This window comes from Rhinopithecus roxellana, chromosome 3, assembly GCF_007565055.1.
Source record: "Rhinopithecus roxellana isolate Shanxi Qingling chromosome 3, ASM756505v1, whole genome shotgun sequence".
Taxonomy (NCBI): domain Eukaryota; kingdom Metazoa; phylum Chordata; class Mammalia; order Primates; family Cercopithecidae; genus Rhinopithecus; species Rhinopithecus roxellana.
This window is the reverse complement of record NC_044551.1, coordinates 96,523,484-96,538,337: the sequence shown is the minus strand read 5'-3', so window position 1 is coordinate 96,538,337 and position 14,854 is coordinate 96,523,484.

The following is a 14,854-nucleotide window of genomic DNA, read 5'->3' as shown; positions in this document are numbered from 1 at the left end:
GAGTGAGACTCCATCTCAAAAAAAAAAAAAAGATCTTTAATTATTAATGATCCAACCACTGATTATAAAGTATTATTAATTATCTGTTAACAATCCCAATTAATTATTGATGATTGTTTATTAATATTATTATACATATAACCAAATGTGCGTGTCAGGACTATGAAGGGTCTGAGATTTTATGCTACTTGCAAGCTAACAAGTTAGCCTGCCATAGTTTCATAGATGCTGGCAGAAGACACAATACTCCTGGGTCAGAGACAAAGGACTTTATTACTCACAGCACTGCAGGAACTATGAGCTTTATGTTCACACTGGTTCTTGTTCCTCCTAGTCTCATGGGGATGATGATGGCAGGGTCAGGTGGATGTCATATACACAGTAGATCTATGTCATAGTTGAAGGACTTTGAGCCTGAAAAACCTTCATTTTTGTGAGAGGACTGCTAAGAAATCTGCCCAACCTTTGCTCCAGTGGGAGATGTTATCTTTATAATCCTGGTCAGGAAGAAATCTGCTCTCTGACACAATAGGAAGCAATATCTTTATTTTCCAAGGCTGTTCGCTATACCAACATGCCAGAAAGGACTATTCAAGATAAAAGCTATCATGAAACATGTAGAAACACCATAGGGCGCTGCCACCCAACAATGTACAGGCTGTGTTTGTCATCTCGGTCTCAAAGACATTGTCCTAAGCCTTGCGGAAACTGTGGAATGTTGTGAAATGAAGTATGTAGGGGAATAACTGGAATGTGATCTCCTTATCACACATGCAATACTTTCCGCAACATGCCTTTCACCTATCTTTCCAGCCCTACCCACCCGAAATGCACTCTCAGTGTTTCCAATTCTTTTATGCACACACCCCATTTCAGCTTGATGAAAGCTTGTGCAGCCCTTCAAACTCACCTATATGCTGCCGCCTTCATGAAAACCTCGCTGATAGCCCCACTGCAACTAGATATTCTTTTCCACCACTGCACTTCCAAATCACTTTGTATCTCTCTTAAGACTCTTACTTTGCATTCATTATGGTTGATTATCTGTACCTTATGCCCTTTCTTCAAGAGTTTATACATTCCTTTAAGGACGACAGCAACATGTAGATGCTTGGGGTCCAAGTTTTGTTCAGAGGCTCTGTAATATCAAGGTTTTGGGATGGCGTCTGTCATTCTTTTGGGTTTTCCTCCTTAGCTGCACAATGGCTTACAGAGCATTAGGTATCAAGTCCTCCCATAAGAGACCTCAGGCAGGAAGGAATATGTAGAGTTAAAAATTGTTCTGCTCATAATATTTCCTTTATTATAGAGACTCTCTCCCCAAAACTCAAAACAGTGAGTCTGCCTCCAGTGTTCTCTCTCACCTGCTGTTGAAGATTTTTAGAAACTATTTACCACAGAACCATTTTAATTTTCTTTGAACCCAGAAATATTTAGCAACATACCTGGTACTATAGGTGGCCAACAATACAATTACTGTACTGCATTTACTTGCAAACAAAAAGAGCATAAGAAGAGGTACAAGGATACCTCATTTTATTACGCTTTGCTTTATTACACTTCTCAGCTAGTGCATTCTTTTTTTTTTTTTTTTTTTTTTTTAACAAGTTGAAGGTTTGTAGAAACCCTGCATCAAGTCTCTTGGCACCATTTTTCCAATAGCATTTGGTCTCTTCATGTCTTCTCTGTGTCACATTTTAGTAATACTTGCAGTATTTTTAATTTTCCCATTCTTATTTTATCTGTTAAAATAAGAACGTCATGTTCTGATTTTATGGTCATGTTATGGTCATCTGTGATCAATGATCTTTGATATTACTTACTATTGTGATTATTTTGGGGACACCATGAACCATACTTATATAGGATGGTGAGCCTAATAAATGCTGTATGTGTTTAACTGCTCCACTGACCAGCCATTTCCCTGTCTCCCTCCCTCTCCTTGGGCCTCCTTATTCCCTGAGACATGACAACGTTGAAATTAGGCCAATTAATAACCCCACAACGGCCTCTAAATGTTCAAGAGAAAGGAAGAGTCATTTGTCTCTCACTTTAAATCAGAAGCTAGAGATGATTGAGCTTCGTGAAAAAGGCATGGCGAGAGCCAAGGTCGGTCAAAAGCTGAGTTAAACCAAAAGCTAGATCTCTTGCGCCAAATAGCCAAGTTGTGAATGCAAAGGAAAAATTCTTGAAGGAAATTAAAAGTGCGACTCCAGTGAACACACAAATGATGAGAAAGTGAAAGAGCCTTATTGCTGATGTGGTGGTCTGGATAGAAGATGTGGTCTTCTTCTGAGTGGTCTGGATAGAAGATCAAACCAGCCACGACATTCCCTTTAGACAAAGCCTAATCCAGAGCAAGGCCCTAAATCTCTTCAATTCTATGAAGGCTGAGAGAGGTGAGGAAGCTGCAGAAGGAAAGTTGGAAGCTAGCAGAGGTTGGTTCATGAGGTTTAAGGAAAACAATCTGTCTCCATAACATAAAAGTGCAAGGTGATGCAGCAAGTGCTGATGTCAAAGCTGCAGCAAGTTATTCAGAAGACCCAGCTAAGATCACTGATGGATGTGGCTACACTAAGCAGCAGATTTTCGATACAGATGAAACAGCCTTCTATTGGAAGAAGATGCCATCTAGGACTTTCATAGCTAGAGAGAAGTCAGTGCCTGGCTTCAAAGCTTCAAAGGACAGGCTGACTTTTTTGTTAGGGACTAATGCAGCTGGTGACTTGAAGTTAAAGTCAATGCTCATTTACCATTCTGAAAATCCTGGGGTCCTTAAGAATTATACTAAATTGACTCTGCTATGCTCTAGAAATGGAACAACAAAGCCTAGCTGACAGCATATCTGCTTACAGCATGAATATTTTAAGCCAACAGTTTAGACCTACTGCTCACAAAAAAAAATTTTTTTTTCTTTCAAAATATTACTGCTCATTGACAAGGCACCTGGTCACCCAAGAATTCTGATGGTGATGGACAGGGAGGTGAGGGTTGTTTTCACGCCTCATAACATGACATCCATTCTGCAGACCATAGATCAAGGAGTAATTTCAACTTTGAAGTCTTATTATTTGAGAAATATATTTTGTAACACTATAGCTGCCACAGATAGTGAGTCCTGTAATGGTTTTGGGCAAAGTAAATTGAAAAATCTCTGAAAGCATTCATTACTTTAGATGTCATTAAGAACATTCCTGATTCATGGGAAGAAGTCAAAATATAAATATTAAAAAGAGTTTGGAGAAAATTGATTTCAACCCTCGTGGATGATTTTGAGGGGTCCAAGACTCCACTGGAGGAAAGAACTGCAGATATGGTGGGAACAGCAAGAGCACTAGAATTAGAAACAGAGCATGAAGATGGGGCAAAACTGCTGCAATCTCATAAAATTTGAAGGATGAGGAGCTGCTTCTTATGGACTAGCAAAGAAAGTGACTTTTTTTTTTTTTGAGACAGAGTCTCACTCTGTCTCCCAGGCTGGAGTGCAGTGGCCCGATCTTGGCTCACTGCAACCTCTGCCTCCCGGGTTCAAGCGATTCTCCTGCCTCAGCCTCCCGAGTAGCTGGGATTATAGGCACACGCCACCACACCCAGCTAATTTTTGTATTTTTAGTAGAGATGGGGTTTCACCATATTGGCCAGGCTGGTCTCGAACTCCTGACCTTGTGATCCGCCCGCCTTGGCCTCCCAAAGTGCTGAGATTATAGGCGTGAGCCACTGCACCCTGCCAGAAAGTAACTTTTCTGAGATGGAATCTACTCCCTGTGAAGATTCTGTGAACATTATTGAAATGACAATAGATGATTTGGATTATTACACAGACTTAGTTGATAAAGCTGCAGCAGGGTTGGAGAGGATTGACTCCAGTTTCGAAAGAAGTTCTACTGTGGGTAAAACTAGTAGCACTGCATACTACAGAGAAATCTTTCCTAAAAGAGTCCATTGATGTGACAAACTTCATTGTTGTCTTCTTTTATTGCACAGCCGCCCCAGCCTTCAGCAACCACCACCCTGATCAGTCAGCAGCCATCAGCATCGAGGCAAGACTCTTCACCAGCAAAAAGAGAAGTCTCAGATAATTGTTAGCAATTTCTAGCAATAAAAGATTTTTAATCAAGGTATGTACTTTTTATTTTATTTTATTTTTTTTTGACATGGGGTCTTGCTCTGTCGCCAGGCTGGAGTGCAGTGGTACAATCTCGGCTCACTGCCACCTCCAACTCCCGGGTTTAAGCAATTCTCCTGCCTCAGCCTCCTGAGTAGCTGGGACTACAGGCACGCACCACCAGGCCCTGCTAATTTTTGTATTTTTAGTAGAGACAGGGTTTCACCATGTTGGCCAGGCTTGTCTCGATCTCTTGGCCTTGTGATCCACCCGCCTCAGCCTCCCAAAGTGCTGGGATTACACGCGTGAGCCCCCGTGCCTGGTCGGTATGTACATCTTTTTAGACATAATGCTATTGTGCATTTAATAGACTACAGTATAATAAAAACATAACTTTTATATGCACTGGGGAATTTTTAAAAACTGTGACTCACTGCATTGTGATATTTACCATACTGTGGTGTTCTAGAACCAGACCTGCAATATCTATAAGATATGGCTGTATTTTTAAAAAGTCATTGAAATTCCAAAGCTGGAGACTTTAATTTTGGCTGCAGTGGTCAGTCTAGAATAAAGTAAGTAGCATTTGAGATATGCCTTGAAGAAGGAGTTAGAATTCAGTTGTTCGCACAGGTGAGGTGAGGATTATAGGCATTCCTCCAGGAAGAAGGGAAAAGAATTACCCCCAGTCTAATGCTGTCACCTGAACACCTCAAGCCTTTGTTTACTGGGATTTCTCCTCCAAAACGTCCTGTGGCTTGCTGAGTTGTAACATTTAGGCATCTGCTGAGATGTCACCCTCTCAGAGAAATCTTGCCCCATCAACCTATCTAAAATAGCCCCACCCCACTGCCATTTCTTACCCCACTACCCTACTTATAATCACCTGAACCTTATTTTCTTATTCATTTGCCCAAAGTCGCATAATACAATGATTCTTTGTATCCATTTGCTAGGGCTTCCGTAACAAAATACCACAGTGTGGGTGCATACACAATGTAAGCTTATTTTCTCCAGTTCTGGAGGCTGGAAGTCCAAGATCAAGGCATCAGCGGGGCTGGTTTCTCCTGGGGCCTCTCTCCTGGGCTTGCAGGTGGCAGCCTTCTGGCTGTGTCTTCACCTGGCCTTTCCTCTGTGTGAGTATATCCCTAGTGTCTCTCCGTGTCCTCATCTCCTCTTCTTGTGAGGACACCAGTCATATTGGATTAGGGCCCAACTTAATAGCCTCATTTTCACACAATCACCACTTTAAGGGCCCATCTCCACATAGTCCCATTGGAGGTACTGGGAATTAGGACTTCAACATATAAGTTTAGGGGGACACAATTCAGCCCATAACACTCTTCTTTCATCTTTCCAAATATATTATCATCTCCCTTGCAGGGATATGGGCCACACAGGGACAGGGACTTGGTCTCTCTCATTGCTGAATCTCCAGTGCCTAGAATAGGGTCCAACACACACACACACACACACACACACACACACACACACACACACATACACAGCACTCGATGCATATTTGTTGAAGGACTAAACAGTGAATTAAAGGAACACAGGTTCTTCTCATTTGACTACAAATGGTTCATGTAGCTTAATACTGGAACCTCCCCACTCATGTCCAGACCTGCCTGATGTGTGTGGGGTGGTGCTGGCATGTGTTGCTGATGGCTCTGGTCCCTGCCTCTCGCTTTGGGTTGGACATTTCTGCATTCTGCAGCCTCCTGCCCCACTCATCTGGTGGCCCACTGGTCTGTCAGCTCTCAGTGTCCTCCCGTGGCGGCACGCAGAAGAGCCTGGGCCAACATATGCGTCCCTCAGGGTTGGTACACTCCTCAAGAACTTTCCATCTGAATGTTCCCTTCTGCCCTCCCTAGGCTGAACCTGGAAAGCCAGAAATAAGCTTTCTGCTCAGGGATTGCCTTCCCCACCTGTCTGGCATACTTTGAAGTTTCTACTCTTCCTGATGCCCCTGGGAATTTGACCTCAACAAGCAATGAAGTCTGTCTCCTTCCCCTTCTAGTCTGTTGGGACTTCCTTCACACCAGATCCTCCTTGTTCCCTGCTTCAGCCTCATGGCATGCTCTCCTCGAGGAGAGGCTACAAGAAGGAAAGGAGGATGACGAGGAGGAGGAGGAGGAGAAGGAGGAGGGGAGGAGGACGGGGAGGAGGATGTGGATGAAGAGAAACAGGAAAAGGAGAAAGAGGAATGGAAGAAGGAGAAGGAAAAGAGGAAGGAGAAGGGAAAGAGGAAGCAGAAGGAGGGAGGGGCAGAGGGGGAGGAACACCAAGAGGAAAATTCTTCAGTAGGCATTTCAAAAATCGCTTCCTTGTTTCATCACAATGGATGGAAACTTTCCTAATTGGGAGAGAGAAGTTGGTAAGGAAGAAGTGCAAGAGCCCTGAGCTACTTGTGTATCTTTCTTTTGTGGACCCAGGAAGGTTTCATCGGCAGCTTAAGCAGGGAGATCAGGTACCATCAGCCATTCTGACCACCTCAGTATCAGGGAAATTATGAATGTCCCACTTCCAACATCTGGAAGCATCAGCCATTGACCAGCTGTGGGACTCAGTCACCCAAGACCCAGAATAAGGCATGGAATTCCAATGTGAACCATGTGTGTTTAAATGAGAAGGAAAGTCACTGAATCCAGATCTTTCTTTCTCAGCTAATGATCAGAAGTAAGTTTTGTGTGAAGCTTCAACAGTTATAAATAGTAAAGCATCATTGCTCTGACCTCAACCTGCTCTGAAGTCTTCTTCTAATTAGATGTCTCTGGTTTATTCCTGTGGCCAAAGCAAGATCTCTCTCCAGATTTTCTAGGGTATTCTCCACCCGCAGGCTCCTGGCAAGTGTCCCACCAAAAGAAAATTGAAAAGTATTATGTAATGTTATCTTTGTTGAATGTCCTCTTTGAGGGGCTGCCCATTGATAGGCAGAAGCAGTACAAAGAGATGTTCATGGTGTTGTTCGTACCTTTCCAAGTGTCCCTACCTAACTTATCTAGGCTGCCATTGCAATTATGCTATAAAATGTCTGTAAAAGGGGGAAAATAATAAAATTTCTCGCTATGAATGAGCATCCCTAGCATCTTTAGGGATGCTCATTCATAGCTTAACAATTTGCATGTGATGGGAAAATGCATTTGTAATTTTGCATAATATTATAGCCCACAGAACACTGGGTATCTAGCAATGAAAGTTGATTTCTTTGCTCCTGCTCTTGAAAGGATGCTTAAAAATGTTACCCAGGATATGACACAAAATAACCCAATGGGAGAGCCATTTTCTGTACAAACATTAAGGAGAAAGTGGTCCTGCAAACTCATGTGGTCTTAGGCACACAGAGGAAGGTACAAACAGGACTAGAATAGAGTCTGTCTTTTTCTGGGCACACTGGTTATCATCAGCCTTCCAGTTTGATTTATAACAAGACCCACTAAATAACTTGTGCAAGTTATTGTTTATGCATGCATGTGATCTACTCAGGATTCTTGCAGCTGTGAGTGAGAGAGACATAGAGACATAACTTAGACTGGGATGAACTAAAACAAAAAGGGAACTTATCAGCTCCTGTTAATGCCGCGTCTGGGTTACTTCTGGCTTGAGACAGAGGTGGATCTAGAATTTGAACTGTGTTATCACCACCCCCATCCCTCCATTTTTAGCTCTCTCCTTCTCTCTCTCTGTTTTTCTCCACTTCACATCTCACATGTCTCTTCTTGGCCTCAGTTTTCAAACAGTTGGGGACTCTCCATATGGCTGCTCTAGACTCAATTCCCCTGGCTTAGCAACTGCATAGAAAGAGCTGTGCCTATTAGCTCTGGTACAGAAATCCCAGGAAGAGGCAGGCCTGTTTCAGTTTCCATGCATATCCTGTGGTTGCAGAGATAGAATACCCTCATTGTCTAAGACTGGGTCACCCAGGTGGAGGAGAAGGGAGCTCTAGTCACATGGAGTAGGCTTCCCATAGTAATGAAGGGTTCTGTTTCTAGAATAAGTAGAGATTGCACACTGGGCAAATAAGAACAACAGATACTCACTACAAATGTCTATATAATATTATTTGTTTATAATTCTAGGTTATGGGTTCAGATAGTCTCAGCTAATCCACTTTGTTTTCCTATTTATTTATGTGCTGTATGAAGACTCTATTGAGAAATTGTTATTTTAAAATATAGATCAGGGACATACTCAAAGATGGCTGACTAGCAGTGCCCAGTGCTTGTCTCCTCCACAAAGAAAGAACAAAACAAATTAGCCAGGTGTGGTGGTGCGCACCTGTAATCCCAGCTACTTGGGAGGCTGAGGCAGAATTTCTGGGAACTGGAAGGCGGAGGTTGCAGTGAGCTGAGATTTTGCCACTGCACTCCAGCCTGGGAGACAGAGACTCTGTCAAAAAAAAAAAAAAAAGGCCAAAACAACAAATAAATAACTGCACTTTGAATAGAGTGTCTAAGGGAGAATCTTGGAATTCGTTAAGGAAGTGATAAAAACTGCCTGAAACACAGAAACTTGGGATTGTAGAAGCATAGAGAGGGAAGCAAAGCACTCAGCCAGGATTGACTCAGAGTCATGAGGGACTCCCTGTTGCACAAAGGTAAGTGAGAGTTACCCAGCAGTCCTCATTACCAACGCAAATGGCTGAAATCCTAGCTACAGGAGAGCCCCACAGTCCTCACAGTCCCTGAGCCCAGTAGAAGGAGCTGCCTGGAGTCCATAAGGCTGCATTGCTCTAAGAAGAAACTCATGCTAGGTCCCTCCCACTCCCTGGGACCCAAGGTGCCATTTTGAGAACAGACCTATGCTAGACTGCATCATGTCCTGGGGCCCAATAGCCCCTGTATCTCCACGTTCCTGGGGTCCCACTGTTATCCCACCATGCTCGCACAAAGTGTTGTGGTGCTACAACCACAGCTAGACACAGTGGTATAGCCATGTCTGCCACCTGAGACCATGCACACCACAAGGAACAGGAGGTCTAGCACAGCAGAGAGGCCACCCCTGAGATGTGGGGAGCCATACATGTGCTCCTCAGGGCCTGAGAACCAGCTTTCTGGTGCCCACACCCTCAACCAGCAGAGCTGCCACATGTACCCCCAGGGCAGGGACCAGCATACCTGGCACCTGCCACAACCAGTGACCCTGTCCCTTTGACTGGCAGAGCAAAACTGCCCAGGGAATAGGTACTGCCTTACCCAGCACCAGCCATTGCTGGCAACATCACCCACATGACCAACAGAGCTGCCACACCTGGTGTATGTCCCCCTAGATTCTGAGAACTAGCTTGCCCAGCAGCCCCCATCTCCAGCAAAAATATACTACTGCCACCACAAACATCTATAGTCTAGGCCAATGAGACCACACACCAGTGACATTGATTACAGCTGTGGAAATCACATGGAGACAATGCTACTGCACTAACCAGAACAAGAGCCAAAGGGAGGGGGATTGTGATAACACAGTTTAAACACTAGATCCAGGCCTATAGAAAGCTGGAAGTAACCAAGATGTGGTAGTAACATGAGCGGATAAATTCTCTTTTTGTTTTTGTTTATGCCAGTCTGAGTCTCTATGTCTCTCTCACTCACAACCAACACTACAGGACACATCTACAGCAAAAAGTCTTTCCCTATGGAAGCTACTCCCTTAAACTAGAAGAGGTGACTGTTCCACCAGATGCACAGATATCAACATAAGGACACAAGAAACACAAAGAAGCAAAAACAAAACAAAACAACACACAAATGAAACAAAACACAATACTTCCAAATGAACATAGTAATTATTCTGTTACCCTAAAGAAAAGAAAATCAATGAAATGCACAAGAAGAACTTGAAAATAATGATCTGAAGGAAACTCAGTAAGATACAAGAGAATACAGAATAACAATTCAACAAAATCAGAAAAGCAATCTCTAAACTGAATGAGAAATTCAACAAGGAGATATCACTAAAAAGAATCAAACATAAATTTTGAAGCTGATAAATTCAATGGATAAAATGAAAAATACAATCCAAACTTCAACAGACTAGATCAAGCAAAACAATTTTAGAACTTGAAGATAGTCTTTTGAAATAACCCAGTCAGAAAAAAGGAAAGAAAGAAAAAGAAAAGAAAAAAGAATGAAAAAGAATGAAGAAAGCCTATGGGGCTTAAGGGATACCATTAAGCAAATTAATATTTGCAGTACAGGAATTATAGAAGAAGAGATGGAAATAGGCATAGAAGACCTAATTAATGAAATAATAGCTGAAAACTTCTCAAGTCGTGGGAGAGACATGGACATCCAGATCCAGGAAATTCAATAGTCTCTAAATAGTTTCCACCCAAAAAGGTCCTCTCTAAGGTACATTATGGTGAAACTGCCAAAAGTCAAAGCAAAGACAGAATACTAAAAACAGCAAGGGAAATATGTTAAGTCACATATACTGGGCTCTCTATTAGACTAACAACAGATTTGTCAGCAGAAACCTTATAGGGTAGAAGAGAATAGGATGATATATTCAAAATACTGAAAGAAAAAAAATCTGCCATGCAAGAATATTATACCCAGCAAATCTATCCTTTAGACATTAAGAAATGAAGTCTTTCCCAGACAAGCAAAAACTAAGGGAATTCATCACCACTAGACTGGCGTTATAAGAAATCCTTAAGGGAGGCCTACATCTGGAGGTGAAAGGGCAATAACTACCATGACAAAAACATAAAAGTGTAAACCTCGTTGTAGAGCAGATATACGAAACAACCAGAACACAATTCACAAAATGACAAGAGTACATCTTCACCCATCAATAATAACCCTGAGTGTAAACAGGTTAAATTCCCCAATTAAAAAGGTATAGACTGGCTGAATGCATTAAAAAAAAAAAAGACCCAATTATATCCTGCCTATAAGAAACTCACTTCACCTATAAGGATACACAGAGACTGAAAGTGAAGAGATGGAAAAAGATAATCTACAGAAATGGAAACCAAAAGGGAGAAGGACTAGCTATACTTATATCAGATAAAATGGGCTTTAAGCAAAAAACTGTTATAAAGAAAAAGATGGTATTGGTTTGGCTCCATGTCCCCACTCAAATCTCATGTTGAATTATGATTCCCTATGCTGGAGGTGAGGCCTGGTGGGAGGTAATAGGATCACGGGGGTGGTTTCTAATAGTTTAGCACCATCCCACTAATGGTGTTTTGTGATAGAGTTCTCAAGAAATCTGGTTGTTTAAAAGTATGTAGCACCTCATCCTTAGCTCTTTTCCTCCTTCTCTAGCCATATAAGACGTGGCTGCTTCCTCTGTGCCTTCTGCCGTGATTGTAAGTTTCATGAGGCCTCCCCAGTCATGCTTCCTGTTTAGCCTGCAGAACTGTAAGTCAATTAAACCTCTCCTTTGTAAATTACCTCAGGTAGTTTTTTATAGCAATGTGGGAATGGACTAATACAGATGATCATTATATAATGAAAATACATCAATACAGCGAGAAGATATAACAATTATAAATATATATGCATCCAACACTGGAACACCCAGATACATACACCAAATATTATTAGACCTCAAGGGAGTAATACATTCCAATAAAGTAATTGTTGCAGACTTCAACATCCCACTCTCATCACTGAACGGATCATCTAGATAGAAAACCAATGAAGAAACATCAGATTTATTCAAGACCAGCCTGGCCAACATGGTGAAACCCTGTCTCTATTAAAAATACAAAAATTAGCTGGGCATGGTGGTACCTGCCTGTAGTCCCAGCTACTCAGGAGGCTGAGGCAGGAGAATTGCTTTAACCCAGGAGGTGGAGGTTGCAGTGAGCCAAGATTGCGCCACTGCACTCCAACCTGGGTGACAGAGTGAGACTCTGTCACAAAAAGAAAGAAAGAAAGGAAAGAAAGAAAGAAAGAAAGGAAGGAAGGAAGGAAGGAAGGAAGGAAGGAAGGAAGGAAGGAAGGAAGGAAGGAAGCAAACATCAGATTTAATTTGCACTATAGACTCAAATGGCCCTAAAAGACATTTACAGAACTTTTCATCCAACAACTGCAGAATACACATTCTTCTCTTTTTTTTTGAGACGGAGTCTCGCTCTGACACCCAGGCTGGAGTGCAGTGGCCGGATCTCAGCTCACTGCAAGCTCCACCTCCCGGGTTTACACCATTCTCTTGCCTCAGCCTCCTGAGTAGCTGGGACTACAAGCGCCCGCCACCTCGCCAGGCTAGTTTTTTTGTATCTTTTTGGTAGATACGGGGTTTCACCGGGTTAGCCAGGATGGTCTCGATCTCCTGACCTTGTGATCCGCCCGTCTCGGCCTCCCAAAGTGCTGGGATTACAGGCTTGAGCCACCACGCCCGGCCACATTCTTCTCATTAGCACACAGAACATTCTCCAGGACAGACTTCATGTTAGAATAAAAAACAAGTCTCAACAAATTTTAAAATATTGAAATCATGTCAAGTATCTTTTCTGACCACAATGAGATAAAACTATAAACTAAGAACAAGAGGAATTTTGCAAATGGTACAAATACAATTTAACCAACATGCTCCTGAAAATCCAATTGTTCTATGAATAAATTAAGACAGAAATTTAGGCCAGGAACGGTGACTCACGCCTGTAATCCCAGCACTTTGGGAGGCCTAGGTGGGTGGATCACTTGAGGTTAGGAGTTTGAGACCAGCCTGGCCAGCATGGTGAAACCTCATCTTTACTAAAAATACAAAAATTAGCCAAGCGTAGTGGCACTTCCCTGTAATCCCAGCTACTCGGGAGGCTGAGGCAGGAGAGTCGCTTGAACCCGGGAGTTGGAGGTTGCCGTGAGCTGAGATGGTGCTACTGCACTCTAGGCTGGGTGACAGAGCAAGACTCCGTCTCAAAAAGAAAAAGAAAAAGAAATTAAAAAATAAATTTTGAGACAAACAAAAACAGAAACAACGTACCCAAATCTATGGAATACAGCAAAAGTAGTACTAAAGGAAGATTTATAGCAATAAATGTCTACATTGAAGTATAAAGATTTCAAATAAACAACCTACTGAGGCACCTCAAGGAACTAGGAAAGCAAGAACAAACTGAACCCAAAATTAGTAGAAGAAAAGAAATAATAAAGATCTGAGCAGGGCTAAATAAAATAAAGACTAAAAAAGTATACAAGATCAATGAAACAAACTTTGTTTTTAAAAAGATAAACAAAATCAAGAAACCATTAACTAGAATAACTGAATGAAAAAGAGAGAAGACCCAAATAAATAAAATCAGACATAAAAAGGAGACATTACAACTGATACCAGAGAATACAGGATTATTAGAGACTACAATGAGCAAGTATAAACCAACAAGTTGGAAAACCTAGAGGAAATGGATAAATTCCTGGATACATACAACCTACCAAGATTCAACTGAGGGTCGGGTGCAGTGGCTCACGCCTATAATCCCAACATTTTGGGAGGCCAAGGTGGGTGGATCACTTGAGGTCAGGAGTTCAAGAGCAGCCTGGCCAACGTGGTGAAACCCCATTTCTACTAAAAATACAAAAATTAGTCAGGTGTGGTGGCACACGCATATAGTCCCAGCTACTTGGGAGGCTGAGGCAGAAGAATTGCTTGAACCTGGGAGGCGGAAGTTGCAGTGAGCCGAGATTGTGCCACTGGACTCCAGCCTGAGTGACAGAGTGAGGCTCCATTTCAAAAAAAAAAAAAAAAAAAAAAGGCCAGGCACGGTGGCTCACGCCTGTAATCCTGGCACTTTGGGAGGCCGAGGCAGTTGGATCACAAGGTCAGGAGATCGAGACTATCCTGGCTAACACAGTGAAACCCCGTCTCTACTAAAAAAATACAAAAAATTAGCCGGGCGTGGTGGTGGGCACCTGTAGTCCCAGCTTCTTGGGAGGCTGAGGCAGGAGAATGGTGTGAACCCAGGAACCAGAGCTTGCAGTGAGCCGAGATTGCACCACAGCACTTCAGCCTGGGTGACACAGCAAGACTCATCTCAATAAATAAATAAATAAATAAATAAATAAATAAATAAGATTCAACTGGGAAGAAACAGACAGAACACCTCAAGTCAGTAATGAATAAAATTGAATCAGTAAGAAAAAGTCTCCCAAAAAAGACAAACCCAGGACTAGATGGTTGCAATGTTGCATTCTACCAAATTTTTAAAGAAAAAATGACACCAATTCTTCTTAAATTTTTCAAAAACATTGAAGGGGGGTATTTCTTCCAGACTCATTGTATGAGACCAGCATCACCCTAGTACCAAAACTAGACAAAGACATAACAAAAAAGAAAACTACAGGTCAATAATACTGATGAACATAGGTGCAAAAATCTTCAACAAAATATCAGCACACTGAATCCAATAGCACATCAACAACATTATACACCAAGATCAAGTGGGATTAATCCAAGGGATGCAAGGATGGTTCAACATGTACAAACCCATAAACATGATACATCACATCAATAGAATGAAGAGCAAAAATCATATGATCATCTCAACAGATACAGAAAAATCACTTGATAAAATTCAACATCCCTTCATGATAAAACTCTCAACAAATTAGTTACAGAAAGAACATATCTCAACACAATAAAGGCCATATATGACTAATCTACAGCTAACATTATAATGAATGGGGGAAAATTGAAAGCTTTTTCTCTAAACTGGAACAAGACAACTGGATGCTCATTTTCACCACTCGTATTCCACATAGTACTGGAAGTCCTAGCCAGAGCAATTAGACAAGAGAA